This window comes from Mustela erminea, chromosome 10, assembly GCF_009829155.1.
Source record: "Mustela erminea isolate mMusErm1 chromosome 10, mMusErm1.Pri, whole genome shotgun sequence".
Lineage (NCBI taxonomy): Eukaryota > Metazoa > Chordata > Mammalia > Carnivora > Mustelidae > Mustela > Mustela erminea.
Window position 1 is genome coordinate 29,822,844 of NC_045623.1, and position 21,805 is coordinate 29,844,648.

Consider the following 21,805-nt stretch of genomic DNA (forward strand, 5'->3'; position numbering starts at 1 on the left):
CCATTCGCTTCCAAGGAGAAAGATTTTAGAGCAGCACTAAACACCATCACAAACCAATTCTACCTCCCCCTTCAGCCCCTACTTCCCTCCAGGAATCTCAACAAATCATCTATTATAATGAAATATATACAAATTATATATAAATATGCAAATATATACCAATAAAACAAAACAAAACAAAACAAAAAACCTCCCGGGTCCATGTTAGGACGAAGGGGAAGGAGGAGAAGGGCTAAAAGTGGCGGGAGCGGTGGTGGGGCGGGAGGTGGGGTGCGAGGGAGGGAAGGGGGTTGGGCTCAGGGCCCTCGGCGCCCCGCCTCCATCCACCACCTTCAATGGATCAGCAGCTGGAGGGCCTGGCGCAGGGGGCGGGGAAGTGAATGGGCTGTGCCGGCTGAGGACTCCTTGAGGCTTTCAGTTAAAGAGCAGGGATCACAGCAAACAAGCCGCAGAAGTGCTCTGACCTTCCCTCTCGGATCAGCTTAGCAGCCCCCAAGGACACTGCCTATTAACATAGATACCAACTGAGACTCTGCAACCCTTTGGGGTTTTTGAAGAGGAAGACGAACTGCAGCGCAGGATTTTAATTTGGGGAAAATTAAATAATCTGGTAAAAGAGTGGATCTGAGAAATCAGTGAAAGCAAAAATCTTCCACAATCTGTAATCGCAAATGTTGGAGGAACAATTTGCACATTTAGATCCTACAGATTAGGGATACATATCAGAGGCTGTTGAAGAGGCATCAAACCGCATTTTGATGAGCTAGAGACCGATATTGTTTGCAAGTCTGGCACTACAGACTCTTCCAGAAGACTTGGATTTATGAGATGACAGACTGCTTAAGAATTTAGATATAAGAGGCCGCCTGCGTGGCTCAGTGGGTTGGGCCTCCGCCTTTGGCTCAGGTCATGATCACAGGGTCCTGGGTTCGAGTTCTGAATCCGGCTTTCTGCTTGGCGGGGAGCTTGCTTCCTCCTCTCTCTCTGTCTGCCTCTCTGCCTACTTGTGATCTCTGTCTGTCAAATAAATAAATAAAATCGTTTAAAAAAAGAATTTAGATATAAGATGCGTAAGAAGTCTTAAAGGTTGCAGAGTAACAGATGAAGCTTTACATCTAGTACCAAACATTGACTATTTTAGTGTCCGCCAGAGTTATCAAACTGGGGACTAAATGCCACAACACCTATTCCAATATATTAGGTTTCCTCCGAGGTGTTTCCTGAACTATGCTAGTAGCAAGAACTTGCCAGCTTTACCCAAATGCAATAATACCAACTTTTTTTAAAAAAAGATTTTATTTATTTGACAGAGAGAGAGATCACAAATAGGCAGAGAGGCAGGCAGGGGGGCGGGGGGTGGGGGGAAGCAGGCTCCATGCTGCGCAGAGAGCCTGGTGGGGCTGGATCCCAGAATCCTGAGATCATGACCTGAGCTGAAGGCAGAGGCTTAATCCACTGAGTCACCCACGCACCCCAGTAACATCAGCTCTTACACATAAAATTTTCTTGGTAATTTCTAAATGATATCTGTTTAGATTATGTTAAAATAAAATTGTAGACACTGAAAAAAAATAAAAAAATTACTCAATGATTAAATATTGTAATAATGATTCCAAAACACAGATAGTGAGTGAATTTATATGTGGTGAGACTATAGGTGCTTTTTTCCTTCTAATTTTTGACTTTTCTGAATTGTAAACTTCTTAGAATGACAAAGTAGTGTCTTTTATAAGGGAAACCACCAGTAAACTTAATTTTGTAAGCATATTATTTACGAGACTGTAGTAACTTAGAGAAGATGCTTATGATTTTTTAGTAAAAGGATTAACACTTAAAACTGTATCTAAATTGATAAGTACATCTGTGGTCAGGGGTGAAAGAAATAGATAAAGTGTAAGACTGGTTGTATTTTGATGAATTTCAAAACTCCGTGGCTTTTTAATATTTATTTATTTTTAAGTGTGTTTATTTAAGTAATCTCTCCACCCAACATAGGGCTCGAATTCCCAACCCTGAGATTGAGTCACATGCTCCTCAAAATGAGTCCGTCAGGCACGCCTCTTTAAAAAAAAATCATAAATTTAAAACAAATAAGTTGTGGATAGTAATCAAATTCTATTCCAGTTAAGAATAGGACAGAAAGTGTGGAGGAAAAGCTGTTCTCAAGCTCTGCCTTTATTTCTGGAAAAGACAATGTTTACTCTGTATTAGAGACCAGATTAAGCATTTTTGATACTTCTGTTGCATCAGACTGTTCCCTCCTTTCCCATAGGCAAGATTGCTTCCTTACTATGTATAAACAGTTAGGTCTTTTCTCTGAATCTTAGGCTCACCTTTGTCCCAGATATTGCATCAGCTCCCCTCTTTGTTCCAAATTTCTTAACTTAAATGTTATTTCACCCCATTCCTACTGCGAGCAAAGAATTTAACTATCTGGGTAAGTTCTCCCCCTGGGTCAAGCAGTAATTGATTCCCTCTCATCAGGAAAATGGCTAAGATGGCATCACAATGACCAGATTCTTCTCTGTGGAGGGCATAACTTCCTAAAACACTAAGTCCAAATAGTTTTGCTTAAACTGCTTGCAGTACAACTAAATTATTGAAAAGAATGTTTTAGGGCAAATTCCACAAATTCTTCAGTCCTGAATGTTTTCAATTAAACTACCAATGGTTTTTTTTCTTCCTTAAGCTAGATTTCAAATAAGAAGGTTTCAAAAAATCACCGTAGACACAGAATTCTAAATTCTCTAAATTTTATTCACAGCTGCTCACCTGTTTACATACATAGACACCTTCAATCACAATGTCTGCCTGTGGTTGGAAATGACCACAGGTTGGAGGGCTTATTCAGAGGAATCACTTTTAGAAGTACTACAGTGGAGACAAGGCAGCTTTGACTATAATTTCAATGAAAAGCACTGAACATCCATTTCCAAGGCTTTTTTTTTTCCTTTAACCAAAATTTTAAAAAATGCATCCAAGTTCCTCTACTTGCCCAAGGCCTTTTCCTTGTCTCCCTCTGTTGTGTCCTGAGTCTAGGCTACACCAAATCTGAATAAAATGTGACCTGTTGTTAACTCTGCTTGGAGGTATACTTAGTCCTATCAGTTTGGTATCCTCCTCGTTGTGGAGTATTTAATAAGCTTGATTACATATTTGTACTTCGTTCTTCTGTTAGGATTTTATAGTCTTTCTTTTCCCCTAAGACTTGACTTTTTAGGTAATCTCTACACCCAACATGGGGCTCAAATTCACAACCCCCCAAGATCAATAGTCACACATTTCACTGACAGAGTCAGCCAGGCAGCCCAGGATTTTACATACTTTTACTAATTTTCTAAATGGTGCAAACCCTACCAGAAAGAATATAGGATGTCACCGCCAATGTCAGTCCATTAGAATAGAACCAGCTTCTCACAGATCTAAAGTAAATGAACTGGACTGCCTTTTTCCATACTGGCAACTGGTACCAACTCTCTATCCACTAGCTCTTGACCTTTATAGAAGACAGCAACTTCCCTCTGTCTGGGGACATTTGAAGGGTCATATCTGAGGCAGGTTTTTCTCAAGATTGTACTTTTCTTCCTCAAACTGATGACTACTGGGGCACCTGGGTGGCTCAGTGGGTTGAGGCCTTTGCCTTCGGCTCAGGTCATGATCCCAGGATCCTGGGATCGAGCCCCGCATCGGGCTCACTGCTCGGCAGCCTGCTTCTCCCTCTCTTTCTGCCTGCCTCTCTGCCTACTTGCGATCTCTGTCTGTCAAATAAATAAATAAAATCTTAAACAAACAAACAAACAAACAAACCTGTCAGCTACAGTAAGAATACATCATAGCCCCCAGAGCAGAAATACCATACTCGTTCTGGGAGGAAGGGGCTTAGGTACCAAAATTATTGCAGGACCTTGTTAATAGGAATATTTCAAGAATCTGGGGGACACATATGTGTAGGGATCTTGAGAATACTGCATTGGGAATGGTGATGCGGAAGCAGGGTTAGGAAACTGGGTAGATTATAGCTTATTATTATTGGGGCCATCCTTCATGACTTGGAGCTGAGAATTCTGGCAAAGGACACCAGGATCCCATCCAACATGCTGCTGGGAAGGTTCTTTGAAGCTTTGATACCATGATAGCTTAGGATAACTAGGTGGAGATGCTAGAATGGCCTTGGCATGGAATTGAGGAAGGCATCCGAAGATTCAGGGAGGTAAAAATATTAGAATGAATTTATTATTTGTGATCAGAGAAACTGGCACTGGACAGTATTCCCTAGGAGGACCCAAAGAACACTTCTTTCGCTAAAGCAAGGAGGAAAGCATTGCTAAGGAGCACCAGTTAATTTGACAAACTCTGTGGTAACTATCTTGTACAGGCTAGGATTGACAGAAGATTTACCATGGGATTAAGATTCAAGGCAATAGTAAGATTCTGGAATGGCAGAGACCAATGGCAGCTCTTAACTGTTAGAATAAAGGGGGCATCGCCATACTGGGCAGCAAGGCTATAGTAGTATTTGGTATGCTTTGACTCTCAGCTAATAAGTCATGGTGTTCCTAGAGGGGAGACGGAAAGCCAACCAGAATGTTATTTGACCTGTATAATAAAATGGAAAAAATCGAGAACTGGTGAACAGAAACCTTCACCAGCATTTCTTTCAGAGAGAAAGATTCTTTCACCCAGTTTCTAAATATGTCACTTCACAGACCCAAAGCCCACTCACTGAAGAAGAGATAGATCCCTTTGAGGAAAGACAATGCAATGTTACTACAAGTATTTATGGTAAACATTCCCTTGATCCTTCTCCAAAGGGATCTAAGGCTGCTTATCACTGTGCTCATGCACTGGCAAAAGGGAATTGTCAGACTTTTCAAGAACAGTTGAATATAGGGACCATGGCTCTGTGTTGATACTGTATCAAGGGACCTGAAGTACTTTTCCTTATTCTCCAGTTAAAATGGGGTGGTAGGGAGGCCAAGTGATAAAAGGAGCTCTAGTTCAAATGTGTCTTACTATGGGTTCACTAGATCTTTTAGATCTACCCTGTTGTTATTTCTCTGGTATATGAGCATGTAGTTGGGACACACACAGGCAGTAGCTGACAGTACATTCACATTGGTTTCCCAAATTGTGAAGTAAGAGGAACTATGGTAAGAAACTTAAAACCATTTCTTCCTTTGGCCAAGTCAACATGTTAAAGTAATAATACATGCTGGCAGGATAGAGCACCAGTTACTCATACTGGTCGCCAAAGGAATAACGCGCTATGGAATTCGGTTGTTTTCTTTTGTTGTTCTTGGCTTTTTTATTCTCCTCCTTGTTTTATTTCTCCAGACCTTCACTCTAGCTCCTTAGGATCCCTTCTTATTCTCCTCCACCACCTCCTCCTCCACTTCCTCCTCCTTCTTCTCCTACTTCTCCTTCTTAAAATCTTTTTAAGATTTATTTATTCACTTGAGAGAGAGAGCGAGGCAGGGGGAGGGGCAGAGGGCGAGAAAGAGAATCCTCAAGCAGACTCCCCGCTGAGAGTGGAGCTTGATCCCAGGACCCTGATATCATGACCTGAGCCAAAACCAAGAGTTGGACACTTAACCGACTGAGCCACCCAGCTGCCACATGGATATTGTCTAAATTTTTCTGAAGAACTTTTTCACTTAAAAAATAATTTTTAGGGGGACCTGACCTATCTTTCATCCAAGTAAACCGTGGAGATTTGGCCCAGTCTTGTGCCTGCCTTCCTTTTCCATGGTATGGCACTGGGCATACTTCTAAACAAAACTCTTCTTGCCCTTCTCAATATCACCCATTTTTATTTTTATGTTTACTTTTTTAGATTTTTAAAAATTTAAATTCAATTAGCCAACATACAGTAGTACATCATTAGTTTTTGATATAGTGTTCAATGATTCATTTGTTACGTATAACACACAGTGCTCATCACACCATGTGCCCTCCTTAATGTCAATCACCCCATCTCCCCGCCCAACTCTCTTTCTGCAACCTTCCATTTGTTTCCCAGAGTCAAGAGTCACTTATGGTTTGTCTCCCTATCTGATTTCTTCCCACCAGTTTTCCCTCCCTTCCCCTATGATCCTCTGCCTTATTCCTTATATTCCACCTACAAGTGAAACTATATGACAATTGTCTTTTTTTTGTTTGGCGTAATCCATTTTTAAATCACTCTTTTGTCATGCAGGTGACAAAAGGTGAGCCCTTTCAAGTCAGCCAGCCGGCTCTCTCCAGCAGACCTTACTTCTTTAAAAATAAATAAATAAATAAAATTTAATTGTGGCATAATGTACTTTTTCACTTTTTAAAAAAATATATTTTATTTATTTGAGAGAGAGAGTGAGACAGCACAAGCAGGGGGTGGAGGTAGAGAGGAGCAGAGGGAGAAGGAGAAGCAGACTCTCCTCTCAGCAGGGAGCCCAACAGGGGGCTCAATCCCAGGACCCAGGATCATGGTCTGAGCTGAAGCCTGGTGCTTAACCAACTAAGCCACTCAAGCGTCCCACTTTTAGACTTTGTTTTTTTGTTACAACTTGCCATTTTAATCATTTTTAAGTGTATGGTTCAGTGGTATAAAGTATGTTTTATTTTGCTGTGCAGCCATCACCACTATCCATTGCTGGAACTTTCTCATTCATCCCAAACTGAAATTCTGTATCCAATAAACAATAACTCCCCTTTCTCTCCTTCCTCTAGCTCTTGGTAACTACTATTCTATATTCTGTCTCTATGTATTGAACTATCTAACTACCTCATGTAAGTGGAATCACACAACATTTGTCATTTTGTGTCTCATTTCTTTCACTTAACATGTCTCAAAGTTCATTCATGTTGTTGCATGTGACAATTTTGTTCTTCTTAAAGGCTGAATAATATTCCATTGTATGTATCTATGACATTTTTTTTGTCCATTCATCTTTTGATGGGCATTTGGGTTGTTCAAGCACTTTAATAAGAATTGACTTAACCTATGAGGTTTGAACCCCATTTTCAGATGAAGAAACTGAGGCTCAGCTAAAGAACTTCCCCAGAGGGGCGTCTGGGTGGCTCAGATGGTTAAGCCTCTGCTTCCGGCTCAGGTCATGATCCCAGGGTCCTGGGATTGAGTTCCTCATTGGGCTCCCTGCTCAACAGGGAGTCTGCTTCTCCCTCTCCCTCTGCTGCCCTCCCCCCACCGCTTGTGCGCTCTCTCTCTCTCTCTCTCTCTCTGTCAAATAAATAAATAAAATCTAAAAAAAATAAAAGAAAGAAAGAACTTCCCCAGACAGTGGGGAACTTAAATCCACATGCCTATGTAAGGAGTGTGAAGTATTAACCATTATGCTCTGCTCTTCCTATGCTTTTGAGCAAGAGGTACACATAGCTATATTCTGTACTGAAGGTGAGGAAATACCCCCAGGCTGGATTGGAACAGGAGGTCTTCATAGCAGCTGTGGCTTGGCTCTGACCCTCAAAGGAAATGAAAGATTTAAATAAATAATGGACTGCAAGAGCCAAGGCATAAAATGGCAGGGACAGGATTTGCATTGAGGGAAGGGTTATGTAAGGACCTGTAGGACCAGATGTTTTCTGCAGGGAGGATCATATGCCAAGCAAAACACCTGTTGAAAAAGTAAGGTAAGCAGTGATCCAAGGGGTGTCTCACATCCTTGGCAAGACTGTGCTTCCTTAAACTCTGACATTGGAGGCAGAGGGTTAAAGGCTTTTGAAAAGCTAATGTACCTTTCCCCCCAAACCTATGGTACATTTAGCTTTGTAAATCAAATGATATTTTAAGTGACCTAGAAGGATTGGCTATTTAAAACAACCTGTCATTTCTTATCAATCTAGTGTGAGATATGGGTGGTTTATTCACTTCATGACATTCACCAAGTCATTAATCAACACCTTCGAAAGACAATCCATCTTTTCACTGTTACCTTCTCTGCTGAAATGAGAGAAGGTGAAGACAACAAGATACTGTGAGCAGTCAAGAATTCAATGAGTGTTTAAATGGTAGCACTTGCGGCTTTAAGATCATGAGCTGCTGGAAATCAAAACCCCTGTCTTCTGGTCCTCTATCCCCCTTGAAGCCTAGCACAAAGTAGTCACCCAAACTTTGCAAGTGCGAACTTCAGCATGACTCGGAACCAAAAAGCAGGGACTGCTTGGATAGAAGAAACAGGCTCCTGGTTTGGACTCAGCCACACTGGGGTGACCTCTGGCCAATTATTTAAATGTTCTGGGCACCAGTATCCTTATTTGGAAAAGGGAAATTGCCAAGCCTGATTTGAGTAAATCAGTTCACATTTATAAACTCATTTTTGGGAGCCATTATTAAGAACCTTGGGACTGACTCCATTTCAAGATAATCATTATAATAAATAGCAGTGGAGAATTTAGAGACTTCTATTTTAAGAGATACATTCATTTCAGAGATTTCAGTCAAAAATAGCAATTTTGAGAGGTGTCTGGTGAGTGATGACTTGTCCAGTGAAGTAAGAACTTGCCCTTTGTACTTTCAATGCTTGTCCTTCTCAGGTGCCTGACACAGTCATGTTAGCTTGTCACTTCATGGGACAAAGTTCATGTTCTTTTTTGAACTAAGTCTCTCTTCAGTTTGTGTATTAAAAAGAAAAAAACACATGCACAAATGTCAGAGCTCCAAAATATCTGAGAAAAAATTGATAGAACTACAAGGAAAAATAGACAACTTTATACTTATAGTTGAAGACTTCAAGGCTCTTCTTTCAGCAGTTGATAGAACAACTAGTTAGAAAACCGGGAAGGATACAGAAGGACTTAATAAGACCATCAACCAACAAGATCTAAGAGACATTGATAGAGGGGCACCTGGGTGGCTCAGTAGGTTAAGCCTCTGCCTTTGGCTCAGGTCAAGATCTCAGGGTCCTGGGATCGAGCCCCACATCGGGCTCTCTGCTCTGGGGGAAGCCTGCTTTCCCCTCTCTCTCTCTGTCTGTCCCTCTGCCTACTTGTGATCCCTCTCTCTGTGTCAAATAAAAAAAAAAAGAGAGACATTGATAGAACATTCCACTCAACAATAGTAGAAAACATACTCTTTTGAAGTACCTGTGAAACATATACTAAGATAGATTGTATCCTGGGGTATAAAAGAAACCTAAACAAATTTGAAAGAACTGAGATTACACAAAGTGTGTTTCCAAAAACAATGGGGTCAGACAGAAATCAGTAAAGGCAACAAGAAAATTTCCAAATACTTGAAAACTAAACAACACTGTTTAGTTAAATCAATAATCTAAATTTTCCCCTTAAGAACCTATAAATAAAAGAGCAAATATTTTTTAATTCATTTTGGAAAGCCAGTATTATCCTGGTACCAAAACCAAATAAAAAGAGTACAAGTTGGTGCAGCCTCTTTGGAGAACAGTGTGGAGATTCCTCAAGAAATTAAAAATAGAACTTCCCTATGACCCTGCAATTGCACTCCTGGGTATTTACCCCAAAGATACAGATATCATGAAAAGAAGGGCCATCTGTACCCCAATGTTTATAGCAGCAATGGCCACGGTCGCCAAACTATGGAAAGAACCAAGATGCCCTTCAATGGAAGAATGGATAAGGAAGATGTGGTCCATATACACTATGGAGTATTATGCCTCCATCAGAAAGGGTGAATACCCAACTTTTGTAGCAGCATGGACAGGACTGGAAGAGATTATGCTGAGTGAAATAAGTCAAGCAGAGAGAGTCAATTATCATATGGTTTCACTTATTTGTGGAGCATAACAAATATCATGGAGGACAAGGGGTGTTAGAGAGGAGAAGGGAGTTGGGATAAATTGGAAGGGGAGGTGAATCATGAGAGACTATGGACTCTGAAAAACAATCTGAGGGGTTTGCAGTTGGGGGGGTGGGAGGTTGGGGTACCAGGTGGTGGGTATTATAGAGGGCATGGTTTGCATGGAGCACTGGGTGTGGTGAAAAAATAATGAATACTGTTTTTCTGAAAATAAATAAATTGATTTAATAAAAAAAATAGAAAAAAAAGAGTACAAAAAAGGAGAACTAAAAATAACCCTCTTAAATAGGGACACAAGAAGTTTAAGTATTTGCAAATTGAATTGAGCAGAGGATTATACAACATGACCAATTGCTCTAAGTAGGGTTTATTCCAGAGATGCAAGGCTGATCCAATATTCAAAAATCAGTTAATGTAATCCGTCACATCAAAGACTAAAGAAAAGTATCACATGATCATGTCAATAGAATTGTGGAGAAAGCATTTGACAAAATCCAACATCTATTCATGATAAAAACTCCCACACACTAGGAATAGAGAACTTCCTTCACTAGATTTTTTTTTTTTGACTCTACAAAACACTTGTAAGCAGAAACTAAAACCTTTCTTGCTAAGATAAAAAACAAGGTAAAGGTGTCCCCTCTTACCACTCTTTTTCAATATCATACTTAAAATCCTAGCGAATACAATAAGATAAGAAGATAAAATGAAAGGTATACAGATTGAAAAGAAGAAATAAAATGCCTTTGTTCATTTATAAAATGATTGTCCATGCAGAAAAATCTGAAAGAATTAAAAAAAAAAAAACCTGAAAGTAAAAGGAATTATAACAGGGTTGTAGGATGCAAAGTTAATCTACCAAAGCCAGTTGCTTTCCTATATACTAACAACAAACAAATGAAATTTAAAATTAAAAGCACAATGTCATTTACATTAGAGCCAAAGTCTTTAATATGTAGGTATAAATATAACAAAATATGTACATGATCTATATGAAGTAAACTAAAGGACTCTAATAAAAGAAATTTAGAAAAACTAAATAGAATAATATTCCATATTCATGGATAAGAAGACTCAATATTGTCAAGATGTCAGTTCTTCCCTACTTCATCTATAGATTCAACAAAATCCCAATGAAACTTGAGCAAGTTATTTTGTGAATATCAACAAACTGATTCTGAAATTTATATTGAAGGGCAAAGACCTAGAATAGTCAATACCAATTAAAGGAGAAGAACAAAATTACTCAACTTCAAGACTTACTATAAAGTTACAACAATCAAGACAGTGTGGTACCAGGAAAAAAAAAAAAGATAAATAGATTAACAAAACAAAACTGAGAGCCCAGAAATAGACCCACATAAATATAGTCAACCAATCCTTGGAAAAGGAGCAATAGCGATACAGTGGAGAGAAAACAGGCTTGAAAGTTAGTGCTGGAACCACTGGACATCCACATGCAAAAAACTGTATCTACACACATCAAAACATTATACCCATCAAAAAATTAACTGAAAATGGAGCACGGTCTTGAATATAAAATGCAAAGCTATAAAACACTTAGAAGATAACACAGGAGAAGAATCTAGGTTACTGTGGATTTGGCGATGACTATTTTAAGACGCAAGGCCTGAACCATCAAAGAAATAATTGATAAGGTGGACTTCACCGAGGTTAAAAACTTCTGTTCTGCAATGGACACTGCAAAGAGAATGAGAAGACAAGGCTTATAGTGGGAGAAAATATTTACAAAAGATATATCTGGTAAAAGACTGTTATCTACAATACTGAAAGAACACTTAAAATTCAATAATAAGAGGGCACCTGGATGGCTCAGTGGGTTAAGCCTCTGCCTTCATCTTGGGTCATGATCCCAGGGGCCTGGGATCAAGTCCCGATTCGGGCTCTCTGCTCAGCAGGGAGCCTGCTTCTCCTCATCTCTCTCTGTCTGTCTCTCTGCCTACTTGTGATCTCTCTCTCTGTCAAATAAATAAATAAAATCTTGAAAAAAATTCATTAATAAGAGAATCAAAAACCCATTTTAAAAATAGGCACAAGGGCAGGAAAATAGAAATCAAAACCGTGATGAGATACTACCTCACAGGGGTCAGAATGGTTAAAATTAACAACTCAGGAAACAACAGATGTTGGTGAGAATGCAGAGAAAGTGGAACTTTCTTACACTGTTGGTGGGAATGAAACCTGGAGCAGCCACTCTGGAAAACAGTATGGAGATTCCTCAAAGAGTTAAAAATAGAACTACCCTATGACCCATCAATTACTACTAGGTATTTATCTAGAGGATACAAACATAGTGATTTGAAGGGACACCTGCACCCCAGAGTGTATAGAAACTATATCCACAATAGCCAAACTATGGTAAGAGGCCAAATGTCCATCAACGGATGATAAAGAAGATGAAGTATATATATAATGGATTATTACTCAGTCATCAAAAAGAATGAAGTTTTGCCATTTGCAACAATGTGTATAGAACTAGACTGCATTATGCTAAGCGAAATAAGTCAGTTTCAGAAAGATAAATACCATATGATTTCACTTATATGTGGAATTTAAGAAACGAAAGAGGTAACCATAGGGGAAGGGAAGGAAAAGATAAGTAAGATAAAAATGGAGAGGAAGGCAAACCTCAAGAAATGCTTAACTATAGGGAACAAACTGAGGGTTGCTGGAGGGGAAGGAGGTGGGGCAATGGGGTAACTGGCTGATGGACATTAAGGAGGGTACTTGATGGAATGAATACTGGCTGTTATATGCAACGGATGAATCACTAAATTCTACCCCTGAAAGTAATAATACACTGCATGTTAACTAAAGTGAATTTAAATAAAAACAATTTTTTAACAAAATAAAAATGAGCAAAAGACCTGCACAGACACCTCTCACCAAAGAAGATATATTGTTGCCAAATAATATGAAAATATGCTCAACATGTTATGAGGGAACTGCAAATTCAAACAAGATACCTCTACACACCTATTAGAGTGGCCTAAATAAAAAAACTGACATCAAATGCTGTCAAGATGTGGAGCAACAGGAACTCCTCAGAATGATCATGCACCTGGACCCTGACAGCATGGCTCTACCACTTAAGAAATATGTAACCTTGTTCAGGTCATCAGCTGCTCAAAACCACAGACTCCTCACCTGCAAATGGAAATAGTAATAACTATATTCTCATAGAGCTGTTGCAATTTTTAAGCTATACTGAGTTTTCACAAACTCAACACACCCGTGTAACCAGCACCTTGATTGTAAAATAGAACATTTCTCTGACTTCAGACATCTTTCATTATGTCCCCGGGTTCTCACCATCCTCATATCAAATGGCATAGATTAGCTTTATCTGCTTTGTACTTCTTGTCAACAAATCATACAAAATGTAGTATTTTGTATCTGGCATCTCTTCCAACTATAACTTTTTGAGATTCAGCCATCGTGTGTAATTGTAAATTGCTTGCTCACATTAATGCATTGTATTCCATTGTGTGACTGTTCCATCATGTATTTACCATTTGGCTCTTGTTGGACATTTAGGTTTGTAGAGTTGCTTTAGGGATTGAGTGATACATGACGAACTTTCACAAACTGAACACAGCTATGTAACCAAAACTTAGGTCCAGAAACAAAAGACTTCTTTCATTCCCTTCCTGTCACTATGTTCCAAGAATAACTGCTATTTTGATTTCAAAATAAAGAATTTAAAGAATTTAAATTTAAAGAATTATATAATTTTTAAAGTAATATCTATTAATTTAAAATATTTTATTTATTTAACAGAGAGAGAAAGCACAAGCAGGGGGAGCAGCAGGCAGAGGGAGAGGGGAGAAGCAGGCCCCCTACAGAGCAAGGAACCCGATGTAGGGCTCAATCCCAGAACTCTGGGATCATGACCTGAGCCAAAGGCAGACACTTAACTGATTGAGTCACCCAGATCTCCCAGGCATCTGACTCTTGATCTCAGCTTGGTCTTGATCTCAGATCAAGTCATGAGTTCAAGTGTCACTTTGGGTTCCACAATGGACATCAAACCTACTTTAAAAAGAAATGTCGGGGGAGAAAAAAAGGATTTAACTTTATTTCTATCATCCAGGGAAATGAGGGCACAATCAGACCCTCTGTGATTTTGAGGTTTAAGTAGAAAGGCTGACCAAAGTTTAGAGCAGTGTTTTTCAAACAGTGGATCTTGAATCATTAATGATTCCCAACCAGTGTTTTAAATTTATTTATTTTTAAAGATTTTATTTATTTATTTTACCAACAGAGTTCACAAGTAGGCGGGGCGGGGAAGAACAGGCTCCCCGCTAAGCAGAGAGCCAGATGCAGGGCTCAATCCCAGGACCCTGGGACCAGGACCTGAGCCAAAGGCAGAGGCTTTAACCCACTGAGCTGAGCCACCCAGGCACCCTGCCAGCCTGTATTTTTTTTAATAGAATAACAGGATAGAGAGATTATAGCCATATGAATCACGCATAATACGGGCAAGTTCTGTGAAGCTTTTGTTTCAGATTCATCTATAAGCATGTGTGGGTGTGCATGTGTGTGCACCCATTGGGTTGAGTGAATGTATTTCTTACTGTGTGCTGAGACAGTCATTTTAGGTGGGCCGAGAGGAAGGTCAGGGGTTCAGGGCTCAGTCTAATGCCATTCCTCTAGGGCTGGCTGATGCCCCAGGCTATCCATGTAAGCTGAAAATGTTGTGCTGTACATTCTACAACGTTTGGAGTGCAGGAGACAGTAACATGGACTGTCCTTGGCTCTGAGGGTCTTTTCATACTTCCTAAGGGAACTGAGCAAATGGTGTATCATGAGCTGGGTCACTGAGGCACGAGGTCAGCTGCAGATAAGCATTGACTGGGAGATCATGAAGACCTCACTTCTGTGTTGGAGGGTAGTGTGAGATGACTGTCTGGAGTCTTAGCTGGAAATCATACAGACCCTCCCTTTAAGATCTTGGAAACACCTGGCTAGTTGGACTGCTCAGAAAAAGAAAGAATCCCCCAGGGGAAGCTCCTAGACTTCTGGCTTATTCAGTGGTTAAGGAATTACTTGGAAAAAATAATACTGATATGAGTGTATTTTCATTTTGAGTTTATGGCACAATTTATATTAACTCAGCAATGCACTCATTCAGGAAGTGTTTAATATGACATTCTATATCTAAGTATGTATGTATGTATGTATGTATGTATGTATTATCTTCCCACCTTTTGTCTGACTACTTATCAAAGTGTAAGAGCAAAGTATAAATACCACTATAACAGGCAATTTTCAGTTGGCTATGAAAAGAAAGGCTCGATAAATATTTTTCTGAAAGAATAAATAAATGCCTTTTCTTCTGTGCACTTTCCATTCAGTTCTGAAGTCCAAAAGAGCAGAGATGAAGTCTGTTTTTGTTTGGTATTGCATTCCTAGTATACACATATAGTAGGATCTCAAAAATATTTATGTTTGAATGTATTAGGAGAAGTGTCTTTTTATTCTTTACATGAAACATATGTTGCTTTTAAAAACAGAAAAAAATATTGTATCATATTATGTATACCATACTAAAAATAATATTATTAAAAGAATAATTAAATAAGTGCTTGTTATCTAAAATAAGGATTAGTATATTCCAAAAGACAAACACATCGTCCTGACCATCTCCTGGGTAGCGAATTATTCTTTTAAGAAACCAGGCAGCCTCCCAGATAGCAAAGCATTCTAATAGAATCCAGAGTCTTTCATTGCTGTTACCCTCCACCTTTTTTCTTGATACCTATTATCATATCTCTCTCTCCAGTCTAGAGAAAAGAATACTTGGATTTCTTAAAAATTTCTTTTAAAGATTTTATTTATTTATTTGAGAGACAGAGCACATGCATGCATGTATGAGCGGGGGATGGGCAGAGGGAGAGAGGATCTCCCGCAAACTCCCCGCTGAGCTTGGAGGTCCATGCAGGGCTCGCTCCCCGCACCCAGAGATTGTGACCCAGAGATCACGACCTGAGTGGAAATCAAGAGGCAGATGCCTAACCAGCTAAGCCACCCCAAGAATATTTGAATTTCTTAAGTGTGAAATAAATAATTTCTTCCATGGTGCACACAAAGAAAAATCCCAACCCTCTCTGAGCGTTCTCCTCTTTAACTATCCATGTGAACAGGGGACTTCTCTGACCTTTATCTTCAAAGCCCAGTGTGAGTTAGAAAAGAGACCTTCTAGTTTTTTGAGCTCTAAACTCGGATCAGTTTGAACCATCTGCTTCATTTAAGATCTTTTTTAAAGGAGGCTCCAGATGTTTATAATACAAAAACTTTTAGGAGAAAAAAACCAAGTCTTCCAAGTATAGATCTAAGGAGATTCTATAATATTTTATGACCCCTCAAATGTGGCGTCTTCATATGTCCATTTTATTCAAGTTTACACACGTTGTGATTGAGAAAAACTTGAAAGTGAGTTACTTGATATTTCTACTGCAAAAATGTTAAGCAGTAGTGCCCTCCTGACTAAACCAAACAGAACCACGCCCCAGACTTAGAATGTTTTTTACCTCTGCCCTAGTTTCTTTGATGATTTTAAAAAATAAATCTGGTAATTTTTCTGATAGGTTATCAATAGTATTGGTGGAAAGAGGTGGGGTTGGCAAGGGCAATGGGCTGCAGAACTATACAGTACAATCCATATTTCCCCTTGATCACAGCCAAGAACTGTCAGTGGGGAGAGGGGAAGGAACTTCCCAGGACAAAGAGCTGACGAAAAGGGGTAATTGTTGTCTGGTAATTATATCCCCACCTGCCCCATGTCATATATGGGGAGTAACTGTGGTGTGTGTGTGTGTGTGTGTGTGTGTGTGTACCCCTGAGACAGGCTTGAGGAGCTGCTTATCTATTTCCTCAATGGGGACAGGGCAAATATAAGATCTCCCAGTTATTGCCAGCCAGATCATAAGAGCAAAGGGTCTCTCCTAAAAGGCATTATTTGGTCCATACAGTAGATGGCCTTTGAACCAGTTGTTCACATCAAGGTGCTTAAAATAAACAGAATGTTAAATCAGAGCTCACATGTTAACTTTTGGCTGCCTTCCTAGGTGGCCAAATAGGAAATGAAGTTAGATGTTAATGTTCAATCTCCTCTTCGGGGCAAGCAGTGGGCCCTGCAGGTGGACATGGGAAGGTGAAGCTAGCTTGCTGCTGTGGGCTTGGAAGCCGAAGGGCTTGGAGGTCCAAAGCCCAAGAGTCAGTTGAGTCTTAAAAATGAAGGTGTAGTTAGTATTGGTTGTCTTAACAAGCAAGGTATCTTAAAAGTCTTTAAAAAATAAGGTGTAGTCAGTATCAGCAGTCTTAAAAGCAAGGTATAGTTAGTATTGGTTGAAAGGCTTTAGGTTATGAGTAACGAAATAGTGAGAGGTGATAGAGTAGTGGTTGTCTGTAGATTCTGAGCCTGATCTGGTTTCCAATCCTAGCTGTGTCACTTAAGTAGCTGTGTCATCTCCGCAGGGCAGTTAAGCTCTCTGTATCTTAGTTTCCTTATCTTCCAAAGGAAGGAGATAATAAACCCTTAGATTTGTTACAAGCCTTAATTACATGAATTCATTTAAGGTACTTAGAAGAATTCATGTAGTTACTTAACTCAGTGTATGGTAACAAGTAACAGAATCAAATACTCAAGCAGACTTATATATTTAGGAAATACATTATCTTCCAGAGGGAGGGTGGGCGTCACAGTTGGCTACGCACTATAACATTATTATCCTCTCTCTGTTCTACCATCTTGAATGGTGGCTTCATTTTCAGGCTGGGATCAAATCGCTACAGAAATTCCAAACACCACAACTAGAAATAGGATGTGTTTCTTTCTGTGGCCTTCTTTTATGAGAGAAAGCTAACTTTTCTGAGAAGCTCCTCCTCACATTTCCTCTAGCATCTCATTGGCTGGAATTGATCTATTGGCAAAAAGAAAGAATGGGCTGCTCGTAGACCAATCAGTGCCACCTCTGAAGATGGGGATGGGGTTAGCATCCCCTGACTGCTTTGAAATAAGTGAATGTCTGAATGGTGTTGGTTTCCCACATGAGTCCCCAACAGGGACTCATACTGGAGGTAGGAGAAATGGATAAGAATGGATACCAGATACCAACCAACAATGGCCACTACAACTAAGGTGGACAAAGAGAAAAAACAGACTGAGGTGTAAGATAGGATGTCACAAGAGAGAGCAGGAAGCAGAGCCTGGAGGAATCCATTGAGGTCATTTGACCCCTGGGGGAGGGCTGTTTAAAGAGCATGGGCAAGCTTGCAGGTGGGGAAGAAGCTGTGAAGGACACCAAACATCACCTTAGTTCTTCATTAGTTCTTATTTTATGGGTAGAGAGGAATAGGATTATCCTAAGTTTACTTGATGGAACGCTTTAACCCATTTGTAAATAAGATGGATTGATGTCAAATACCTAAAAATTGCCTAAAAATCACAGTATCCACTTACAGTGTTGATAACTTCAACTTTTCTTCAATATCTCCTAATCACACCCAGACCTTTTATTTTAAAAAAAAAAAAAAAGTGCAAGAGTGGGGCATCTGGGTAGCTCAGTCAGTTGTCAGACTCTTGACCTGATCTCAGGGTGGTGAGTTCAAGCCCTACGTTGGGCTCCACACCGGGCCTGGAGCCTATCTTTAAAAAAAGATTCAAGGATAATTTGGACATTTTAATAAAAGTTATACAGACCCATTATAGTTCCCACTTTGGCCTGTGTAGGCAACATGGGGGAATTTGGTGATGATTACTCAACCAAGTGACAACTATCTTTATGATCTGGGACCATACTGATCCAACCAGACAATCAGGTGACTGAACCAGAATTAAGTCTGAATCTCCCCAGCCCCATTTTGATTGAGCTGCCATCTAGAGGGTGTGCTAACCATGTTTGTCCTGGGGTTGCTGTTAGGGAAAAGAAAGACATACCATGCCCAAGAATGGTCAGGGAGAAATCTCAGATTTTCAAAATAAGCCCGTATCACCTCCCATCCCTTGTGTCCTCATCATTATCTAGAAAGCAGCTATGAAGAAGTGATCCCTTTCTAAGGACAGCTGCATTCAGTGGCCAAACTGCCTTCCTCATGTGTGTGGACTAGCAGAAGGTGAAGGAGGCAGAGTCAGAATTTTTTTGAGTCAGTGCTAGATATCTGTGGATCTGTGGATTTTGAGTCAATGCTAGTTATCTAAGGAGCATGGAAGGTCCATACAGTATCTGTACTATCAGCAGCTGAAGCAAGAAGAGAGGGTGGAGGAAGGGCTCAAGGAGGCAAAGAAGGAAAGAGCCTCTCCAGGCCAATAAGGCTTTACAGTTATTTTTGCTTTCAAACAGTGTGGTGTCTGCTCATGGCTCAACCAAATGAGCTTGGAATGTTTTCTTGGCCAGTTCAACAATTTACCTGGAGTGAAGATCCTCATGGTTGATACCATCTATTTCAGCCTTGGGAACCCCTTGACTCAGTAGCTACACCACATTATTTTCTGGCTGGTTTTACTGGGTTTTCACCCTTTGGCTGACTTGGGCTCGGTTCATACAGCAGGAACTCTTTTTTTTTTAAAGAGTCTACTTCAATCTGGGGCATTTGCTAGTCCATATCAAAATAATTCTCTTAGAACTTCATCTAGTTCCAGTGTAAGTTTTCCAGGGCTGACAACTGACCATAAGAATTTAAGTAGAATTCTTTGGGTCAGTTCCTCATTCTCCAATGGATCACTTGCATCAGCACTGTCAATCCAATCCCAGGCAGTAAGTGTTCAAATATTGGTTAAGCTTCATCTATGGTTTCCCATGGACATTCATCTCAGGGAAATCTCCCAAAAAGCCATGATAGTTATGACTGCAAAAATTCCTGAGATATTTTGTTCTTGTCTGAATGGATCCAAGGGTGGGATGATGGACCATAGGGTGACTAAGTCATAAAATGATCCAGCTGTTATCCTTTCTGATGGCTGAGTAATATTCTGTTGTATATATGGACCACAACTTCTTTATCCATTCTTCTGTTGAACGGTATCTCAGCTCCTTCCACAGTTTGGCTATTGTGGGCATTGCTGCTATGAACATTGGGGCATATATTGCCCTTCTTTTCACTATATCTGCGTCTTTGGGTAAATACTCATTAGTGCAATTGCCAGGTCATAAGGTAGCTCTATTTTTAATTTTTTGAGCAATATCCACACTGTTTTCCAAAGTAGCTGCACCAACAGTAATAAGAGGGTTCCCCATTCTCCCCATCCTCTTCAGCCTTTGTTTTTTCCTGCCTTGTTATTCTTTGCCATTCTAACTGGTGTAAGGGTATCTCAATGTGGTTTTGATTTGAATGTCCGTGATGGCCAATGATGATGAACATTTTTCATGTGTTTGCTAGCCATTTGTATGTCTTCATTGGAGAAGTGTCTGTTCATGTCTTCTGCCCATCTTTTGACATGATTATCTACTTTTTGGGTGTGGAGTTTGAGAAGTTCTTTACAGATCTTGGATATCAGCCCTTTGTCTTTAATATCATTTGTGAATATCTTCTCCCATTCCGTGGGTTGCCTCTTTGCTTTGTTGACTATTTCCTTTGCTGTGCAGAAGTTTTTTATCTTGTTGAAGTCCCAAAAGTTCATTTTAGCTTTTGTTTCCTTTGCTTTTGGAGAGATGTCTTGAAAGAAGTAGGTGTGGCCAATGTCTTTAACGTGAATGGGACTGGAGGAGATTATGCTGAGTGAAAAGTCAAGCAGGGAAAGTCAATTAGCATATGGTTTCACTTACTTGTGGAACAAAAGGAATAACATAGAGGACATTAAGAGAAGGAAAGGAAAAGTGAATTGGGGCAAATCGGAGGGGGAGATGAACCGTGAAAAATTGTAGACTCTGAGAAACAAACTGAGGGTTTAGAGGGGAGAGGGTGGGGAGATGGGTGAGTCTGGTGGTGGGTATTAAGGAGGGCATGGATTGCATGGAGCACTGGGTGTTATACATAATGAATCTTGGAACACCGCATCAAAAACTAATGATGTGGGGTGCCTGGGTGGCTCAGTGGGTTAAAGCCTCTGCCTTCGGCTCAGGTCATGATCCTAGGGTCCTGGGATCGAGCCCCGCATTGGGCTCTCTGCTCAGCAGGGAGCCTGCTTCCTCCTCTCTCTCTCTCTCTCTCTGCCTGCTTCTCTGCCTACTTGTGATCTCTGTCTGTCAAATAAATAAAAAAATCTTTAAAACAAAACAAAGCAAAAACTAATGATGTATTGTATGGTGACTAAAATAATACAATGAAAAAAAAGATCCAGCTGTTGCCATTCTTCCAAAAAAAATAAAAAATAAAAAATTCCCACCCATCCAGGATGAATATTTAGTACTAGTTGTTATAGTGGGGCAGACCTGAAGCTGCCTGCCAGACTGGTGAGGGTCTCCCTGTACAGATATGAGTTAGCAACTCTCCAAGCACTGTTTTGCACAGCTGACTTTGAACCTACTTCCTAGTACTTAACCTGTACTTCAATTTCTCCTGATAAATGGCAAAAGCATGGAGAACCACTTAATACCTCATTGGTCATAAAATTTGGTCAACATGCTTACTAGCAATTCCCAGGGACTTCCCTCAATAGCCTATGAGATGCTTATTATCTTTCCTCTTTAACTAATTAATTAATTAATTTCTGAGCAAGGAGTGGGTGGGGGGAGAAGGAGAGGGAGAGAGAGAATCTTTTTTTTAAAGATGTTATTTATTTATTTGACAGACAGAGATCACAAGTAGGCAGAGAGGCAGGCAGAGAGAGGGGGGAAACAGGCTCCCCAATGAGCAGGAAGCCTGATGCAGGGCTCGACCCCAGGACCCCGAGATCATGACCTGAGCCAAAGGTAGAGGCTTAACCCACTGAGCCACCCAGGCACCCCAAGATAGAGAATCTTAAGCAGGCTCCAGACCCAGTGCAGGGTCTGACACTGGCTCCTCCTCATAGCCCTGAGATCATAACCAGGGCCAATATCAAGAGTTGGACGCTTAACCATCTGAGTCACCCAG

General features: G+C 40.2%; 1 pseudogene; it reads left to right on the top strand.

Moving 5' to 3' along the window:
- The first annotated feature begins 335 nt into the window (after positions 1 to 335).
- Positions 336 to 19,266, top strand: LOC116568177 (annotated as a pseudogene).
- Positions 19,267 to 21,805: the final 2,539 nt, after the last annotated feature.